The sequence below is a fragment of the Mustela erminea genome, chromosome 15 (assembly GCF_009829155.1).
Source record: "Mustela erminea isolate mMusErm1 chromosome 15, mMusErm1.Pri, whole genome shotgun sequence".
NCBI classification, from domain to species: Eukaryota; Metazoa; Chordata; class Mammalia; order Carnivora; family Mustelidae; genus Mustela; species Mustela erminea.
In genome coordinates, this window is record NC_045628.1 from 16,473,176 (window position 1) to 16,493,381 (window position 20,206).

The 20,206-nt window shown below is 38.9% G+C and overlaps 1 protein-coding gene across 2 annotated transcripts in view; it reads right to left on the bottom strand.

The window, feature by feature from the left end:
• GPC6 (glypican 6) overlaps positions 1 to 20,206 on the bottom strand; it is a 1,094,470-nt gene that overhangs the window by 788,294 nt on the left and 285,970 nt on the right. The window lies entirely within an intron of this gene.

The following is a 20,206-nucleotide window of genomic DNA, read 5'->3' on the forward strand; positions in this document are numbered from 1 at the left end:
ATGCAGAATACAGACACACTCAGGTTCTATAAGGTTGTAGAGATTTGCCATTGGGAGGTTCACGGTCTCATGCAGAGCTAGATTTTCATCTCAGGAACAGCTTACCTCTCAACTCTCGAAATCTTGTATTTTACTCTCACTTTGGCTTCTGTGGTTTCTGCCCCTATTAATTATCTTCTTTCTTTATACCTCATGGCATCTGTATAGGACATAGAGTCTCTGAATTCTGCCCTTCCTGTCTACACTACCATCTACTGGTCTTGAATTCAACATCTCCAAAGGAGAGATTTATCCACTAGTCTACACTTAAGCACAAAAGTTTTTGTTGGGTCAAGCTCATGCCCAAACTCAATACTTACAAAGAAAGAGATTATCTTTCCCTAGTTAATGAGATTCGTGTTAGGTTGCCTGGGTGGCTCAGTCAGTTAAACATCTGGCTTCAGCTCTGGTCATGATCCTGGGGTCCTGAGATCATGCCCCGCCTGCTTCTCCCTTTCCCTGCTGCTCCCCATGCTTGTGCTCTCTCTCTTTCTGTCAAATAAATAAATAAATACAGATCTTTAAAAAACGAGATTCATATTAATCAAATACTTACCCAAAAAAGCATAATGAATATTTCTAAAAGTGGAATAAAATGTGTAGGCAGACTATTAGATGGTAAGTAGAGGTAATTAGTATATTTTTGGAAGAGGAAACCTCTAAATTCCTTCAGAGTATAAAGATGTGTCCCTAAAGGTGCCTTCAAATAGCTCTGTCTTCTCATCTAAGACCTATTCACTCGCAGGAAGTTTCCAATGTCTGTTCTAATAATGATGGACTAAACCATACCAGATAGAAGCAGCATTATCAAGACGTACTGTTTACTTGTTTCTTCATCAACTGGTTAAAGGGGCATTCAGTCCTAGAATATCTGACCCTGCTGAGCCTCTAAGCATGCTGAACCAGCAATTTTTATAGAATGACTTTAATTATGTCTAAATAGCTTGAGGCTTGTGCTTCTAAAGAAAACCTATCTATTAACCAGGCTAAAATGACAAGTTTCTTCAGACAATAAATAGGATAGAATTTAACCAGTATTTGTAGTTCATCTCAGGAGAAATTTGCTGGAATATAAATCTCTAATCTAAAAGAGGTATAGGAAAGCCATATCCTAGTAGATATAGAATTTCCTCAAGAATGTTCTAGTCACTATGTAATAGACAATAAAACAGTATTAAAGAAAAATATAATTGCAATCACTGGACCCTACAGTCTTCCCTCAAAGTAGGAAAGTCAAGGAACCCCTACAGAGGTTCTTTAGTGAAAATGAATCAGATCAGCATTTTTAGGTGAAAACAGAACCCCGGTGTTTATGAAACAGTAAAATCATGTGGAATCATGAAATTTTTTTTTATCAGTAAAGAAATCTCAGGGCTTATATAGTCCAATATTGTCCACTTTGATTTTTCAGCTCAACAACAGTCTAAGTGTATTTCTCACAAAAAGTCCTGGACGTCAAAAATATTTTTGAAATATTGCATATTTTCTCTCATCTTTCTCTACTTAGAATAGTTGTTAACACCTTCTTTATCTAATAAATTCCTGTCTCTATGCTAAAATTCTACATAGCCCCATCAGCGTTTCTAATGATTTCTCTGACTCAACCAATGAAAGCAGTCTCTCCATCTTCTTGCTTCCGAATCCTGCTTAACACGTCTATTACGGCACAAATGGTACTGTTATTGTAGATAACTGTTAACAAAACTCTCTTCAATGTGACAACTAGCTTATTTATTTTGTGAAATTCATCTTAATGGGCATCTGATCGGTAGGAGGGGGTCCATAAGTGTGATATATTAATAAAAGCTTTCCAGAAATACCCCAGTCGGACATTATCACTTTTATTAATAGAGACAAAACTCATTTGTCTTTATCCTGAAAATTGCTGAGTTTCTATAAAAAGGATTAAGAATATACAACACATTTAATTAATACAAGGTTGGAGGACTTAACTTTGAAAGAATAAGACATAGAAACATATCTCCCATAAGCTACTGAACAATATTCAGGCAGTAAGTGCTTTTGCAGCTCAGTGGCCTAAAACATGATTCCATTATTACTTGGAGAGGTAAAACTTTCCAACTCATCTCTGCCTCTCCATCTCTCAAATGCAGATGGCACTGCTTTATGCCAGGTGGGAGGTCTGCTTCTGTCAGCTCTAGTTCTTGGTCAGCCATGAGGCCATCTATCTTCAGAAGGGAACTCACTCTCATTATTTGTTTGTTTTTTTTCTCTTTTCTCTCCAATCATTGAAACAACTACCCTGACCAGATGTGTTTTTAATGAGTCTATATTTATAAATATTCTCAGGGTCCCCAGATAAAAAGAAACATCAGTCTGCTTTTCAAAGCCCAATCAAGTAGCGATGGCCTGAAAAAATCAACAAAATAGACATTTCCTCATGAAGACAAGATCAAAATGCTCACCAATATGGGAGAAAGGCAAAGAGTTGAATGAGAAGTTTAAATTTGTTAATTCAAAGGATCTGTATTCCTTGATCCCTGAGGAAGCTTCTTGTTAAAATGCCACCCCATAAGCAATGAACCGGGAGCCATTATAATTCCTTTCAGAGCTTTCCCCACACGCTTTTCATTTCCAAAATTGCAGAGGGACCGACGCCTGCCAGAGTGGAGCAGGTATATAATTGAAGCCTCACATTGCAGAATGTTACCCTGAGTGTCGCTCCTTCCCACTGACAACAGAGAGAAGGAAGGTGGAGAAAAGAAACGGAGACACCGATCAAGGGAAGATCATGGCGCTGAGGTCCTGCACGTGGTCTTGGAGATTAGGGGCATTTGAGAGGGAGAAGAAAAAACAAAACAAAACAAAAAACAAATATAAGGAAAGAGACAGTCAAGAGAATGACAATGAATTAAACATTTTGGCCAAGTTGAAAAAGAAAAATCAACTGACAAAAATGCTACATTGTGATGTGACGTTTATCTCATGTGCCTTTCCTAGGTCTCAGATCAAGGAAATCTTGAAAGTTTACATTTGAAATAGCACAGGAAAAGTAGGGCAATTTGAAATGTTCAAAACAACAGTAGAGAGTTAAGAAACAGACTTAGGATATTAATAAGGAGTGTGGGGAATGAGCAAGTCCCAAGACAGAGCTCCTGGTTAACACCTTACTTGGTTATGCAAAATCTTAAAACACTGAATTGGCCTTTTCCTGGAATTAATTCATATGACAAAACATGCTTAAAAAAGAAACAGTACAACATCCAAATGTCAAAGTCATTCACTTCTAGGAAGGTAAAAAGTGTTCTTCAGAAGAAGAAAAAACATGTTTCATTGAACTTAGAAGTGTTTTATCATTGACTCTGACATGAACAGGGTTACTTTTAAATCGAGAGTAGGATGTACGAAAACAAAAGATTCACAAGCTGCCTCTAACATCTTGTTAAGAACTAAATTTGAATATTAATGCTCTTCTTGAGCAGAGCTGCACTGGGTTGTTCTTAAAAACAGTTTTGAATAGGTAATCCACATATATATGATCAAACATTAAAAAGGCACTAAAAGGATATACATTGAAAAGTCTTCTTCCCATCCCTGATCCCAGAGGCTAGTTTCATTCCCCCAAATAAAACACTATTACCACCACATATGACCAAATTGCTCTGTCCGTCTCTGTGTGAGTGTGTTTCCCTCCATCTCTCTTTCTCAGGGTCCCCATGCTATAAATACAGCATGTTTGCATTTAAAGCAAAATCAGAGTTCACAGAAAGTTTACAGGACTATTTACTAGGAATAAGGGGGAAAAAGAAGAAGTATTAGCGAAATCAAGGGTATTTTTTTTTTTACATTTTATAGAATCTTTAGAACATTTAACTATTTTATCTTTATTTTAAATAGTGACATTATCGTGAACCGTGACATTTTCTTCATGAGCTAAAGTATAAAATATGTAACAATTTGCATTAAAACATGTGGTATGCTATTGAATAGAACTCTGGTAACGCCAATCAGTCCACACTATTGGGGTTTTAATGCTTTCCTAAGAGACAAAGCATGCTTTTCCTGCCAGCAGAATCTATTTATGGCTCCCCATCTTCCAGCTGTAAGACAGGGGTGCTTTTTGATACGAGCAATGAAGGACTCAGACTTTCTAGACTCTAACATCGTACTTGTTACTGTTTGGGTTGGAATCTTTGGCACCAGTTCTCCCTTTCTTGTTCTTGTGTCTGAGATCCTGTCTTCAGAATGATTGTCATATGCCAAACTTCCCATGTGAGCTCTGACTCACTTTTAAACGGGGATCCTACCTCTGTACTCTGTCAGTTGTGGCTCTGGTAGCTTCACAGATCACGTGGCCCTGAAACCCCAGGGCGGGCACTGCCCTTTTTGTAGAGTTGCGTGTTAGCTTTGCAAAAACGCAAAGTTCTAACTTGGTCTATCGTGGTTGGGCACGTCAAGCTTAGGTCCATTGGATACCATACCCAAGCTTGTCCAAGTGAGCATGTCAAAGTGTAGAGTTTTTCACAAAATGTTTACCAGAACTTTCCATTCTTTTTTTTTTTTTTTTTTTTTTTAAGATTTTATTTCACAGACAGAGATCACAAGTAGGCAGAGAGGCAGGCAGAAAGACAGGGGGAAGCAGGCTCCCCACTGAGAAGAGAGCCCAATTCAGGGCTCGATCCCAGAACCCTGAGATCATGACCTGAGCCGAAGGCAGAAGCTTTAACCCACTGAGCCACCCAGGCGCCCCCAGAGCTTTCCATTCTTAACAGAAAATTTCTGTCAGAAGCAGAGCTTGAATACTTCATTTCAAGGTAAATTGATCTGCTCTCCTTGTGGGAGAAAGTACAGCTTGGTACAGGGTGTAGGCTGGATTCAAGCCCAGCTCTGTCTTTGACTAGCAACATGAACTCAGCAAATTACTTACGTCTTCAAGCAAGAACGTCCTCAACTATAAAACAGCAGGATTAACAATATCCCCTACCTCACAGGATGGTTGTGAAGGCTAAAAATGGGACAGCATGTACCAAATCCTTACGAAAGTGCTTTCGATAGTCCAAGAGTACTACCCAATAAACAGGAGGTAGAATTATTTGAATGCCTAGGAATTTTCATCTTTTTGGAGCAAGAAAATTAATTCCATGTTCAGAAGTGAGGCAAGGAAACGCAGAACCTTTTCCTTTATCAGAAAAACCCTCATAAAAGTGATATGGCCAGCGTGCTAAAAATAGTAAAATCTACCTATGTGCCGGGCATTCTATAGGAGGTGTTCTATGCACTTTATCTCATGTGCACACGCTGCAAGGCAGGATGTATTATTCTGAGCACTGGGGATGAGAAACTGAAGTCTGTCCCGTCGCCAAACCCTGTGTGGGTGGAGAGCGGCAGAGCCTGGATCTTGATGTGCAACAGTTCGAGGACAGCCGGATGCCCAGCCCCGGATGCTGCCACCGCTCCCTGCTCTGCCTCACCAGCCCGGGGAAGGGCAACCAAGGCGCCCTTCCCTCATTTTATTGTGCATCATAGGCGAAAGGCTCTATCACCAACCATGGTGGAGATAGGAAAATAAACTTGGATTCAGCAAATTAACTTTCAGCATAGCTTTCAATGACTGGGTCTCAGACTATTAAATTTGGAATTTCAGAAACACGCTCCAGCAAAGAACAACAGCTGCTGCTGAGTCCCAATCCACAGAGCAACAGCAGTCACAGCATCTGGACCAACAGCTACCAAAGCGACATCGGTAAACAAGGTGCAAGACCCCGGACCCTGGGACCCTTTGGAATCTTCTCCCCCAGCTTGCCCTGACCTGAGTGGCTCAAAGGCACCTACCCAAGGAAGGCAAATGGCATCTTTTTTTTTTTTTTTTTTTTTTTTTGAATGTGTCTTCACGCAGGAGGCTGGGACCTTTGCTCTCTGCTGGTAGAATGGATGCTAACCCTGCCCGCTGGAAGTAAATGGAGATTTTTAATTGAAACACATACAAGTGTCTACAACAGGGGGTAGGGAGAGCAAACCAGAGAGTCTCTCTCGAAGTTATCTAATGAGCACCCAGCAGGGCTGAGCTTTCTACAAATGATCCTCCATTAGCCTGCGCTTGTTTTGCAAACAAATACTCCAAACGAAAACCTTTCAGCTCTTGTGCACTTGGCACGGCTTCTCCATACCGGCGCTATTAGCTAATGGCAACTATAAAGCGGAATACAGGATCCTGCCTGGTTTTCTTTTCCTGAGGAAAACAGAAAACAATATTGGAAACGTAAGAACTGTAGTTAAAAAAACAAACAAACAAAAGAACAAAAACAGCAACCCTGTAACGATGTGGTCTGTGATATGACCTAATGTGTGATTATTAAAATAAATGTGGTTTGGGTTCCTTTAAAAATATTTTTCAAAGACACATCTTTCCCTTTTTTTTCCTCAATGCTTTTTAAAAAAAATACGCTTTATTGCCTCAGACCCTCTTCTTCCCATGGAAGAAATTAATTATAGTCTTTCACCTTGGTCTCTTATCACCTTGTTAAAATAAAGGTTTTTTCATTTAATCCGAAATGCTAGCTATCTGGCAATATGGTTTATTACATGCACTAATGTTTGTTTAGATGACAAGCGATTTTTATGTAGAAAAAAAATGCCATTAGTCATCATGAGAGGCCTTCAGTTAATTAGCCTCTCTAAAGGTTACGGAGGCTTCATTTCTTTCATTATATTATTTATTTTAAAGAGACATTGCATGTAAGGTTAAGATATTTGACAGAAATGACATGCTTCTCGATTGATGTTCAAATACAGAAGAAAGAAGTTCTAAAATGAAGATGATGCAGAGCAGAGAACAAAGCCACATTTATGGTTTCACATTAGCAAGAAGATAAACAGCTGACCTTTCTGCTTTGTCACTAAGGTAGCTTTTATGAGGCCACCACAAAATCACCATGCCATGCTGGGTAATGAGGAACGTTTTCCCAAGGAAGGAAGATCCACTGTTGATTTTTTTCTTTTTTTTTAACTGTATTGCTCAATTTCACCTAAATCTGATGGCTCTCAAAACGTTGTTTTGTTTGTTTGTTTGTTTTGTTTTTGTTTGTGTGTTTTCATTTGTTTGTTTTAGGTGAGGAATGGAACAGAGCAGAACTGGATTCATGGAACAAAGACCCCCTTAATGAAGACCCCTTGTCGGAAGACTGCTCTACTCTCCCGCATTGTCTGGGCAGACTGGGTAGTAAGGGAACATTACTTATTGGCAAAAAACCCACTTAGGCATGCGGGTGATGCCCAGGTGACATTTATTCTAAAGACTCTTAAAGTCTTGGCATCTTCATACTTCACACAAATGAACTTGGTTCCTATTAACCACAGTTGGTGAACCTGAGCATGAAGAAATACCATGAGTCACCAGGGATGCATCTTTCATTCACCACGGGCAACAAGCTAAGAGAAGGTGTTGCTACTGTCGAGGGCTCCCTGCCCAGTAACTAGAACACTGGAGATGTTAGCTGCCTTAAGAATTACACATTTTAGGGATGCCTGGGTGGCTTAGGTCATGACCTCAGGGTCCTGGGATCGAGTTCCGCATTGAGCTCTCTGCTTAGCAGGGAGCTTGCTTCTCTCGCTACCTGCCTCTCTGCCTACTTGTGATCTCTCTCTCTGTGTCAAATAAATAAAAAAAAATCTTAAAAAAAAAAAAGAATTACACATTTAAAATGAGAGTGTAAGACTGCTAAGAAGCAACCACAAAAAAATCAATAGCTACTTAATAAACACTGCATAAATGTACAGTAAGTAAATATGCATATCTTTACATAATATAGACTTCTTAACAGAGCTCTAGAGGCAGAAATTCTCAATGACATGAAGACTTGGGAGTCCATGAAAATGTTTGTATTCACCCATCCCCAAAGATCTACACAGTACGTTGTGTGCTAAATTGCTACTGAGAACATTCAGATCATTGCATGAAGTGGGTAATGATCAACAGTTACGTGTCCACCTTGGTTGTGGATGGAAATAGTTATAGCAGGGTCCTTGTCCTATATATTTGTGTGTGGTTTTACTGGGGGAATCTTTATGCAAGGTATTTGAACGGAACTGAATTTTATCAGATATAGTGTAATGTGAAATTTAATAGTTTCAAATACAAATCTGATTTTGAAACTGTGAACAAACATTATCGTGAAAAAATTTCAGCAAAACAACTAACTTCATATGAGGAGGCGTGGGTATGGCAGGACCTCGTGAAAGGTATCAAACTCATGTTCATTTTCTTTTTTTTTTTTTTAAGATTTTATTTACTTTTTATTTAACAGACAGAGATGACAATCAGGCAGAGAGAGGAAGGGAAGCAGGCTCCCTGCTGAGCAGAAAGCCTGATGCGGGACTCAATTCCAGGACCCTGGGACCATGACCTGAGCCAAAGGCAGAGGCTTTAACCCAGTGAGCCACCCAGGTGCTCCAAATGTTCATTTTTCATTATCAGATGAACCATCTAACAATTATTGTGATGATAAGAGTAAGACATATTCACTGTAGTGAGTAACCTGAAAAGCACAATAAGATGAGTTGATGCCTAAAATACTATTCCTCACAAATCACCATGGAAATAACATTTAGCAGCCCTTAAGGTAAAGAATTCTTACACACAGACCATACATGAATAATACTCAGTCACAGATGCCTGGAAGTTTACCATTTAAAAATATTATTATACAGATACACACGTTAAAGAAAATAAGGAATCGACTGACTGCATTTTGTCCTCTAATCCACACACCTGCTGTCAGTCATCAATTAAACGGAACCAACCCCACAGAGCAATCTTTGCTAGTTGGTGTTCAACAGAAATTCTACCTTTTGTCTACGTAACTTCAAAATCAAGAGTAAATTCAATTATTTAAATGAAAGACGTAAGAGCACCCACTGATTTTCAGAGAACAGACTGAATTTTCCACACTGTTAACTACTGGTTCTCAAGGACCAACTACTGGTTCTACTCTTCTTTTATTCATATACATCCTTCGTTCCACAACTGTGTCGCTCTCGATTCCCCACAGCTATGCCTTTTAGCCACGTGTCCACGTCCTTCCCGAGTAATGTCCAATTCCTTCGTAACTTTGAAGACAGTTTTCATTCTGTCTTTTTACAAAGTCACTCCTGGTCCTCTTATCATAAAATCATTTCATTCCTTCTCTAATATTTTATCTATGTTTTCGCTCATGGCACCAATCAGTATTACAGTTCGTTATGCTCTCACCTGAGTGACTCTGTGGGCTGTCACCTTCTTAGGGACAAGCACGGAAGCACTTGCAGATAAGGATGGACACAACCATCCTAAATGAAATCCTCACTTTTTTGTCGGACACGTGTTGGGCTTCTTCTGTACATTTTTAAAACTACAATTATTACACTCATTTCAAAAAGAGAGAACATGAAGCCCCAAGAGTTCGAGAACCTTCTCAGGTCACATTGTTAATAAACTTTAAATTCTGCATTTGAAACCTAGTTTCTGACTCCAAGGCCTGAGCTGTGGACCTGGCTTTTCTGTTTGTTTGTTTTGAATAGAACTTGGCGTGATATATAAGCAAAGTAGGCCTTTCCCCAAATATGGGGAATGTGTGAGTGAATGAAGACAATACATTCACTGCATTAGGCACCTAGAATCTAGAATCTACGGGGGGGGGGGGGGGGGGGGGGGGGGGGAAGAGATGCTTTTGATTTAGAAACAGCCAAGAGAAAAACAAACTTAAACATTTTTTTTAAAAGTGCCTGAATTTGGAAGGAATGTATTTAGCAATTTAAAAACAGACGCTAATATTAATTAAAATTGGCTCCACAACTCTTCTAACTGCAGAATACAATCAAGTTTTACGCACTAGAGACTAGTGAAAACTTCAGACTAAGGACAGGTTGTGCCTGAGGGCTGGTCCCTGGTTTGTAGCGAGTCTTGGAAAGTTCCAGACCTGACAATAGCCTCAGAAGCCATTTCTCTTCCTGAAATGTTCGGGCACAACGGAGAGAGAGAGAGAGAGAGAGAGAGCGAGCATGTCTGGCTGACCTAATGATAACTGGGCCATGGGTAGAACTGTGAACTATTGTTCAAGAAGGGTGTTAAAATTGTTCATGCTGTTTTTCCTTCATTCTCTATTTTCCATAAATCCCTTCGTGAGAGGATTCATTTTAAGTACTCCCTTGACCTATTCCTTAATATAAACCATGGTTTATTGCATCACATAAATCTTTAGCTCTATGTTGTCCTAATTTGAAAGGGCTTCTAGTGACCTCTAAATCAAGACCATCAACTCAATCACAGGAAAATTAGTCCAAAGTTGTACTGACAAAATATTATGAAGTATGGGGGTAGGGGGGATACTCTCCCCAGATAATAGAAAATCCCCTTCCTCTTACAGAGATGTGGTTTTTACTTTTCATTTTGTATTTATGAACTATGAAACATAGAAATTAAACATTTCAATTTATTTTTCATATGTTATTTGAATAGGTTTTCATGAGAAGCCATATACTGGTTATTATTACATTTTTACTTCAGTATCCTGACATACCAGGTTCGGTTTCCTCCTTCCCCCCACCCTCACAGACATAAATTTAAAGAAACTTTAAATCCTTTAAAACTTTAAAGTTAAGCTATTCAAGTTTTCTACAAAAAGCATACATTAATTTAGATTCAGAAAATGCTACTAAAAAAGGCTATTTAAAAAGCTACGTGACTTCAAAAACATCATTCAAGCAAAAAATAAAAAAATAAAAATAAAAAAAGACATGAAGAAATTAAAATGCATTTTCTAGATTGTGAAAAATAAATATTTTAGATCCTACGAACTAGAAAATAAAAGAGAAAACAGATTGGTGAAAAATTCAAACAAGGTCTAATATTGATCTGCAAAAGATCAAATGAATTCTGGATCTTGAGCATTAATTCACTGTCAAAATCATAGTGAAAAAAGAGGCTTGCTTAATGTATAAAACACATAGTTTGATGAGTAATTGGTACTTTAATCCTGTCTAACACAGTGGGGATTTTTTATTGGCAGATTTTAAACTGACTCCGATATTTAATGTGACAGAGCAAAGACCTCTGTCATCTTTCGGCGCCCTATATTATATCCTGATAATTGACCACTTAAGTCCACTGAAACCAGGACACTGAAAGACTGTTGCAGAAACGTGGGGGGCCTTAAGCTAAATAATTCTGAGTCCCATCCAGACCAAAGCATCAAAACTTCCAGTGTGCAAACCCAGGAACCTATCCAGGGTGACTCAGGTGCATCTAGACCACCCCATGTTCATGCGTGTGCACACACACACACACACACACACTCGTCAAAAAGCAGGATGAGTGGGGACGCCTGGGTGGCTCAGTTGGTTCAGCAGCTGCCTTCGGCTCGGGTCGTGATCCCAGCGTCCTGGGATCGAGTCCCACTTCGGGCTCCTTGCTCCGCAGAGAGCCTGCGTCTCCCTCTGACTCTGCCTGCCACTCTCTCTGCCTATGCTCGCGCGCGCTCTCTCTCTCTCTCTCTCTGACAAATAAATAAAATCTTTAAAAAAAAAAAAAAAGCAGGATGAGTGTATTCTTCTCTGCCCATGTGTGTAGGGTGTGTGTGTGTGACAGAGAAGAACACACTCACCCTGCTTTCGGAAGTAAGGATTTCCATCTGTGCCCTACATAAAGATCATCTTTGCTCTAGGCATCTGAAATTAGGTCCATTTAATCCACTGAAATAAATGCTTCTGAAATCAAATATGACTTTCAGGGTTATGGACCCTAAGAGTTAATAGAGAACCAGAATGCAAAGCTTCCCATTTTCTTCTGTCATATTTATTACTGAAACCAAAGTAATTCACGTGACCAGCGTGTGCCCTTGGGTCTGTGGGGGCCAGTGCCGTACTTCGACAGCACCGCAGCACTGTAAAATATGTTCTGTAGTAAATCAAGCAAAGGAAGATAAAATAGAAATAGGAGACCTAATCCCTATACTTAGAGAGCTCAGACTTCAACAGGGAACAGGCAATTGATCACACTTCTTTAAAAAAAAAAAAAAAAAAAAACCACTAAATAAGTAAAAATGACCAGGTTGTCAATTACATTAGCACTGAGAAGGAGACAGAAGGGTTGGGGAAACCAAAGGCTGTAATGACCACAGCGTGGTTCCTCAAAGAGGAAAAAATATGCAAAGATATCTTCAGATATTAAAAAAAAATATGCGGAGAACGACAATTTCTTCAAACACGGCAAGGCCTTGGAGGCCAGATCCCCTGTTATCTTACTTCAAAGTTTGCTTTTCATTTTCAAGTTGTTTGGATTCAATTAAAACACTAGGTGAGGAGGAAACAGCATGAAGATCATGTACTACTATATATAGTCATCCCCAAAATAACATTTGTCCATTTAATGAATATAACAAACCTTCTGAAAGAATAATAAATGGAAAATTCTGAAGCCGCATTGAGTGATTTCTTAAAATTTCTCCGAGCGCTGTGAACTCTGCAGGCTTAGTTGGTTCCTGACTCTACCTCCACATTTGGCTCAGTGTTCTCTTCCTACCCAGTGGAATACTTGGAACCCTGTGGAATTAATTGCTTAGGCAAAGCTGTCTTTCCCTTTTAATTTGCTAAAATGCCAAGCTCACGTAGGTGTTGTCATTCAACTAAAAATCACCGGGTAACTACTGAGCAATATAGAAATGTTATTTATAATGTACTTAAAATTTTACATTTTACATTTTCTTCTGAATCTTGCCAAATTTTGTGTAGGAACAGCCTGCTTGTCATGGTGCCGCTGTATCTTCTAAACAAGAGTTCAACGTTTTGAATCACACGTAATAGGTTTGTTAACAAGCCCACTCGTGTGGGTAAACTAAAAATGCCATTTCTAGCCAATGAACAATAAAATGCTGGGTAGAAGCAGGAGATAAGCAGTCTCGGTCTGAGTTAAAATCCCCGTAAGTTCTGTCCATCTTTGTGATCTGAAAATGGTACATTCTGTGCAATTTACTATTATGAAATACACAAGGCATGAGAGAGACAGTATCTGTTGACATTGTTGTGTATCCAGAATGGATTCACAAACTAAACATCTTCCATCCTGTATATGCTCAAATCAGTTATCTCCTGTTAAAAATCCTTTTTGTTATAGAAATGTAGAAAACCATACATAAATGGGTATATTATAATAAACCCTCATGGACTCATCGACCGACTTCAAGCATTCTCACTTTTCCTGCTCCACGTGCCTACCTCAGGGACTCCCATCAGGACAGGGTATGTCATTTCAGATTTTCACCTGAATCATTTTCTTCTAAATCTTAGAACTCTCAAAGCACATAAATGCTTCTTATACATTTACCCTGTTATTTGTCTGAAAAAGGCAAACCGTGTTGTCTCAGCAGAGGAGAAACACACACGTTTATTCCAATTCCCTATGATGAAGGAAAGTCAAGAATCTTGATACAAAATCCCAGTTAGAGTGAGTGACTCATACTGCTTCCCACCGCACATCACCCTTAACTAGAGATAATGAATTTTCCATTGTCATTACGCACACCATGCAGTCCAACCGTCTACACTGAGCTGAGTGCTCTCAGGTTTGAAGACAGAAATGTTTCCACCGAGCTCTAATTTACACCACCATTAAATATTTTTCTTGATTTTCATTAAAATAAGAAAATCAGTTTTCTCTATTCAGTGGCAGATCAATTTAAGTGAAATAAAATTTCTCCTATAATTTACCCATACTTACTCAAAGGATTAGTGAGCCCCTGTCAGAGAGCAGATACTTGTCTGCTCATTAACATTCATGACCAAGAACCCTTCTGGTAGGGCTGGTTTCAGCATCTGATAGAGCAATACTTAAAAGAAATTGGCTTGTCTGTGAAACAGCTGCTCGGCAAAGCCACCCTGCAAGGGAATTGGTGATAATAAGATGATAATATTACAACTACACTGGGACCATAATGTGTTTTAAGTTACTTTGAGGGGTGTGGTAGGGGTCTAAGAATTAGAAAAAAGATTGGTAGTCCATCACAGAGGACACAAGGCTGTGTATCAGCAGTGTGCTTCATTAGCTTTGAATGATCTGTCCAAAGAGCAGAATACAAAAAAGAAAAAAAAAAAAAAACAATGAAGGGAATTCCAGAAGGAAGGAAGGGAGAAAAGTGGGGTGTTGGCGAGAAAGGGAAGGGAAGGAGGGAGAAAGGAAAGGAAGACAAATTTCACCTGTACACAGATTTGAGTTCTTCTTGCATTGCATTTAAAGGACCCCTAGCATGGACCATCTATTCCAACATTGTGCAGAAGCAAGGCATTTATGATTTGTAAATCTGTTCACTAGTTCTGCCTCAGATGAAATCCCTGGAGAGCTGATTCTTATTTTTGGAAAAGCCTGCCCTTTGGGAAAATTGGCAGATTACTTTCCAGTGATAGTATGACAGTTTCCAATTTCTAAAACCCAATTCGCACACTGTGATTACCAGAGGTGTGTCCTTTGGATAAAATACATGTCATAGAGGTGGTGGCCTAGCAAAATTAAAGGAGGTGCTCAGCTAATTACTTTGTAAGAGAATTAATGTGATAACCCTTATGAATTATAGTTAGCTTGTTATTCTGTACAGTGAACAAGGGTACGAGTAGCTTAAGAAACATATATCACACCTGCTTATTGTTGAATAACATCATGGAAGTGGTATGTGAGTCTGTGTGTGGTTTTGTGTGCATTTGTTGCTGAGCTGGGACATGGAAGTTAGTGGTATAAGAGGTATATGAGTGTGCTTTGTTTAGAAAATACTTATCCCTCTTGAATTCCTAGAGAATCCACCAAAACAACAAGGAACAAACCACCCAATGTGGAACACAGAATATTGTTTTAAGAATAGCAGGAGTCAGTTGAGAACTATGGTGGTTAGGACATAGAAGCATTCACTCCTTCCCCAACCTTCACTTCCCTGAAGTCATCTCCTCCCTTCTCCACTGATATTGGGAATAACCAGGAGATGTGCTTTGGCCAACAGAACCTAGGAAGAGAGCATGCCCATTCTAGGTTAGGGGGTTAGGGGCATCGTGTCTCCACTTACGAACTTTAGTGTCTAAACTCCACGATGAGGAGAAGATGACCAAGATGGACAGCTGCCTCCAAAAAAAGAGGGAAATCTAGAATGGACCAGACCGAATCATAGTTTAGAGCCAACCTGAATAGGGCATAGACAAGAAGAGCCAAACTCCTGACAATCCGAAGATACGCTACGGAAAAATAAGTGCTTCTTGTTCATGCCCTGAAATTTTGTTGTTGTTTCTTACAAAACAATAGAAGACTGATTCAGGACTGGTACATTTCTATAGAATATCTACATAACAGATCCACACTAAATGTCAGTAAATGAACAGTGTGGCAAAACATCAATAGTAAATATGTTTAAGACATATCCCAAGGACTCTGAGGACATACACACAGAATCTGTCTCCTCCTGCCCCCTCTTTAACTAATACAATCAAGTCATTCTTTAAGGGCCCTGGACGTCCCCTCTTCCAAAAGTCTTTTCTGATGCCTCTAAATACAACACTCTATTCCCTCCTTTCTGTCTCCAATAGATTTCTACCATATGATAGAGCCAATCCTAACTTCTTTACTGTTGGTTTTAGAGGCACATCTCCCCCAACAAGGTAAGGTAAACTTCATGACAGACTGTGAACATGTTTTTGTCATTATTAGCTGTCTTTTATCTACTACAACCCTGGTTAAGTATCTTCTATATAGAACGTTCTGAACAAATGTTTCCAAACGGAAATCAAACACACACACACACACACACACGTACACATACACACCCCACCCATGTGATAGGAAATACAGGAGATTCTACTACCATATGGAAAACTACTTAGTGGTTCATCCTTTTCGAGTAAGTGTTTTCTCTAGGAAAATTAGACCATATTTTACAGATATCACTGTATTATTGTCATCTCCACAGTATATAGACAAGAAATGATATTTAAAAAGAAAACATAAGCAGATTTTCAGCATAAAAATATTATGTCGCTGTGTATATGTTATTCCCACATTCAGTAAAATGAGAATTCTGAGTGTTACTACAGAATAAGTTCTTCAGAAAGATGGAAATTACTGCTCAATTTTTTTTTTTTTTTTTTTTTTGCTTTTAAAAATGTACTTGCTGCCAAAAATCTCTGGACAAATGTATATCATTAAATTGCATAAATAAAAACCAGGAAGGAAAGTAAAATAATAAGACCAAGAAGAACAAACTAAACAAATAAAAAACCATATCAAGCTTCAAATGTGATAAATTTCAGCTCAAATAAATCTGAAGAAAAAAAAATAAGCAAAATAAAATATCCCTTCAACTAAATTTTCCAGTCTCTGAAAAATCCATATTCCATATAGATTCCTAGAGAATAGGGTGCTGGTACCCATATTAAGACAGAAGCTAAAAGATAAGATAAGAGATAAGAATAAATAACATGGCTTAATTGATTCAATAACATTTTTGCACAAAACATTCATTCCCCTTTAACCAAGGGTCAACACTCAAATGAATACTATTCCTGCCTTTTCCAAAAACATAGGTACATTCTTTACCCACCAATATCATCATTTCCTTGTTAAAGGAATATCAATAATTCTGAGCCAGCACCCACTTGAAACAAATAAAAGCTTAGTTAGAATTTCAAGCAAATGTCAAGTTCCTATCACATTACTATTTATAAGTCTGACGTAAGTAAAGAGTATTGGGCTACAGTCTTGGTTTCATTCTTCTTGGTGGAAACTTGGAAAGTGATTTACCCTCTCTAGGCCCCAGGTTCCTTGGGAGCAAGACTATATTTAGGTGGGTAATTTTCTTTGTTAAGCTTTAAAAAAAAAAGTACCTTCCCACTTGTCTCTGAAAGACAGCATCACATCCTCCCCACGAGCACTGGGACTGGACAGGCATAAGAAACATATGAGTAGATGCTGCCCTTGGTGAAATCTTAGCACATTTGGGGGTTGGAAAGCACGGGATAGTTCAAAGGGTCCTGGGGCTGACGATTCAGAAAGGCTCAGCCTAGGACTGGATAATGCTGAGTCTCCCACTGTGTAGCTCTGCGACTCTGCTCTGTGGTTCACTTTGGTCCATAGCTGAACATCTGCAAGGGGTGAGGAACATGGCCAGGTGTTACCCTAGTATTACTATTACTATTATCAGAGTGTTTGGTTGTTGTGTATTTTCCTAGAATACTAACACATGAGCCATTTAGAAGCATGAGTGAGGTTGAGTTTTACACACAAATTTGACCGGGTCAGAGGGTCACTACACACAACAGTATTGGGGAAATGAGTGGGTGCACAGAGATGTCACTCCCTTTTTTAATATTTGTATATGAGTTACTTATTTGTTTTGCACACGTCTGGCTGTCTGGGTGTTTGGCAGAGGTGAGACACGTGAGAAGTAAAGGGAATGCTGTGATCATTCGGCCAGGTGTTTCTGGATGGTCCTTGTGATGTCACCCTGGGGGTGTGACAAAATTCTGGGCTTTGCTATGGAGCAAATTGAGTACGACCCATACAGTTCTGAGGGAATCTTTGTAGGCAAGACCCCGCCAGCAGGGGGATGGGCTTATAGGGCTAGATAATGTGAGCCAGAGGCAGAAATTTGACCAGAGAAAGGAGAGGGGAAAGAAGAAAACAAAAAACAAAAAAACAAAAAAACCCCAACTAGCCAAAACCTTGTGAGACACTTAAGAAAAGTATCAGTGCCAAGAACAGAAACTACTACTTTACATACATACATACATACATACATAACATTTCAATTCTATGTTTAAAAAGAAAAAGCTACTCAGGTATAAGAAAATTCTCTGCCAAAGAATGAGAATGTCTGCAATTGAGATTAGACATACATTTTTTCAATTTATGGCCTCTCAACTACAAATTTTAGGGCTAATGGGAGGATGAAGCCAAACTTGTCCATTTAGGAAAGCTGGAGAAGAACTCATACGAACTCAGGTTTAGTTTCTGAGCACCCAGTGAATAGTTATAATTTTATACAGAGTTTCTTCTAAATATTACCAAAGATATTAATTAAAACTGGAAAGATTACGGCAATACACAGAATGTTATCTTAACATTTTTGGAGTTTCAAGTTTTAAGAATCACCTCTGCCACAAAATGAAAAGCTAAATGGAATCAAAACATTTCTAGTACAATAAGGAAAGTGACAACTGTAGACTAATGGCTAAGAGTGACTGAACGCAGCCTTCTGGGTATGGTTTGGATGGAATCACATGTATCAGGTGCAATTAAAATTGTTCTTGTACTTAATGAAAATAGGAAAGGGAGTGGTCACCTTCTCATGGAAAACAGTCATATATATAATATAGCCAACAAAAACATGCAAAATCCAGATGATACGTCAAGATCCCTGAGAAAGTGGGACCAGAGTCAGAAATGCAGAATGAACACTTTGGATCGAGAGACCCCAGCAAGAATGCAAAATGACTCATGGACTGGAAGCTCCTAAAAATAAACTCCAAGTCTTTCAGAATACCACTGATTGTATCTGGGAAAATCAGACTCAGAGGGTAACATTCCACAACTGATCCTAGATAGTTCTGGGCTCATGCCAACTGATACTCATCAATGAGGAAGTCTGTTGGGTTTTTTGTTGTTGTTGTTGTTTTCTTTTTCTTTTCTTTTTTCCTTTTTATTTTCTTTTTACTTTTTTCTTTTCTGTTTTCTTTCTTTTTTTTTTTTTTTCTTAAGCTAAGGGAAAAAATGGAAAGTTGCCATGTGAATGCACTCCTGTTCCTAAAAGGTGACTCAGCAGGATTGCCTTCACAGAATAAGACGGTAAGTCATACAACTGTGTGGCTGACCTTCCAGAAACTGTCTAAACAGACAGAAGAACTTATAACGGGAACTTTGAGTTTATTTACATAGTTTCTTATTTATTTATTTATTTATTTATTTATTAAAAGACTGAATCCTTCAAAAGCCGAGCTCACCAGGATGACATGTTGAGTTTTACAAATAAGGCTGGCTAAAAGTTTCGTTGGGAAAAACAAACAAACAAACAAACAAACAAAACCAAAGACAAACAAAACACAAAAACTCAACTTCTCTCCCACCCCGGCCTAATGCGGTGAGATGCAGTATGAGGAAAAGAATTCATCACCCCCCCATGTCAGATCTAATCTTAACAAAATCAATGTCCTGTCAAATCAATTGACATAATGCCGCAAAGTACACTTAAACAATTTAAAACACATCTGGAGAGAGAGTCAGAGAGTCAGAGAAAGATGGAGAGAGGTTTCTTTAGTAAGACCAACTAGATGAGATCAAGGATTCTAAATTCAAAGATATTAAAAGCCACGGAGATGAGAACACAAGTATCTGGCTCCATCCTTTTAAATGGCTTTACACATTTAAAAAAATCAATCAACTCCCCATAAAACCACCTTACATGAAATATTTTTATTGAAGGAAATATACACGTGTGTCATGAATGCTGCCTAGAATTATTTCACTGCAACTTTGGAGTATGACTTAATAAAGGCACGAGAATCATTTTCCAAAGAAAGGTAAAAGTCAACAGCTCCAGATCACTCTCCCTGCTTTCTGTAACAAACCGTAAGGTATCTCAATTTGCCTCCATCTGAAGTGATACATTACATTTCCTCCAACACAGAGCCCCTACAGGGACTCCTAGATGTCACCAGATTTGTAATCTGTCAATCAAGGGGAACAACTAAGTACTCCCTAGTTTCATTCATGGGAACAACATTCACAGCTTCACCTCTAAGTAAGGAATTATTTTCATGCACATCCACAGATAAAGTTGAACACAGAGTAAGGGGCAGAGGACGAAGGTGCAGATGTTGGGACACTGGGCAGAAAAGATAAAGTCTCTCTGACTTCCACGGAAAACGTCACAGCACCTTAAGCACTAAAAACACTACCGGGTAGATCTGTCTCTCAAAACTCAGAGGACTGATGTGAAAGAAATTGGTGTTACTGTAATAGTTTAAAGCAGCAACGAAGCAGAACATTTTGCCTGCTGCAGAGAATAGAAAAAGGAAAATCCAAACTTCAGCCAGCCTTTTCTAACGGGCTCTGCCGTGCATTGACTGGAAAGAATGAGGGAAAAGATGGCGGGTCTCCTGGCCCAGGACAACTTAGTGTGACCCTATGGTGCAAGGAAAGGTCACCACA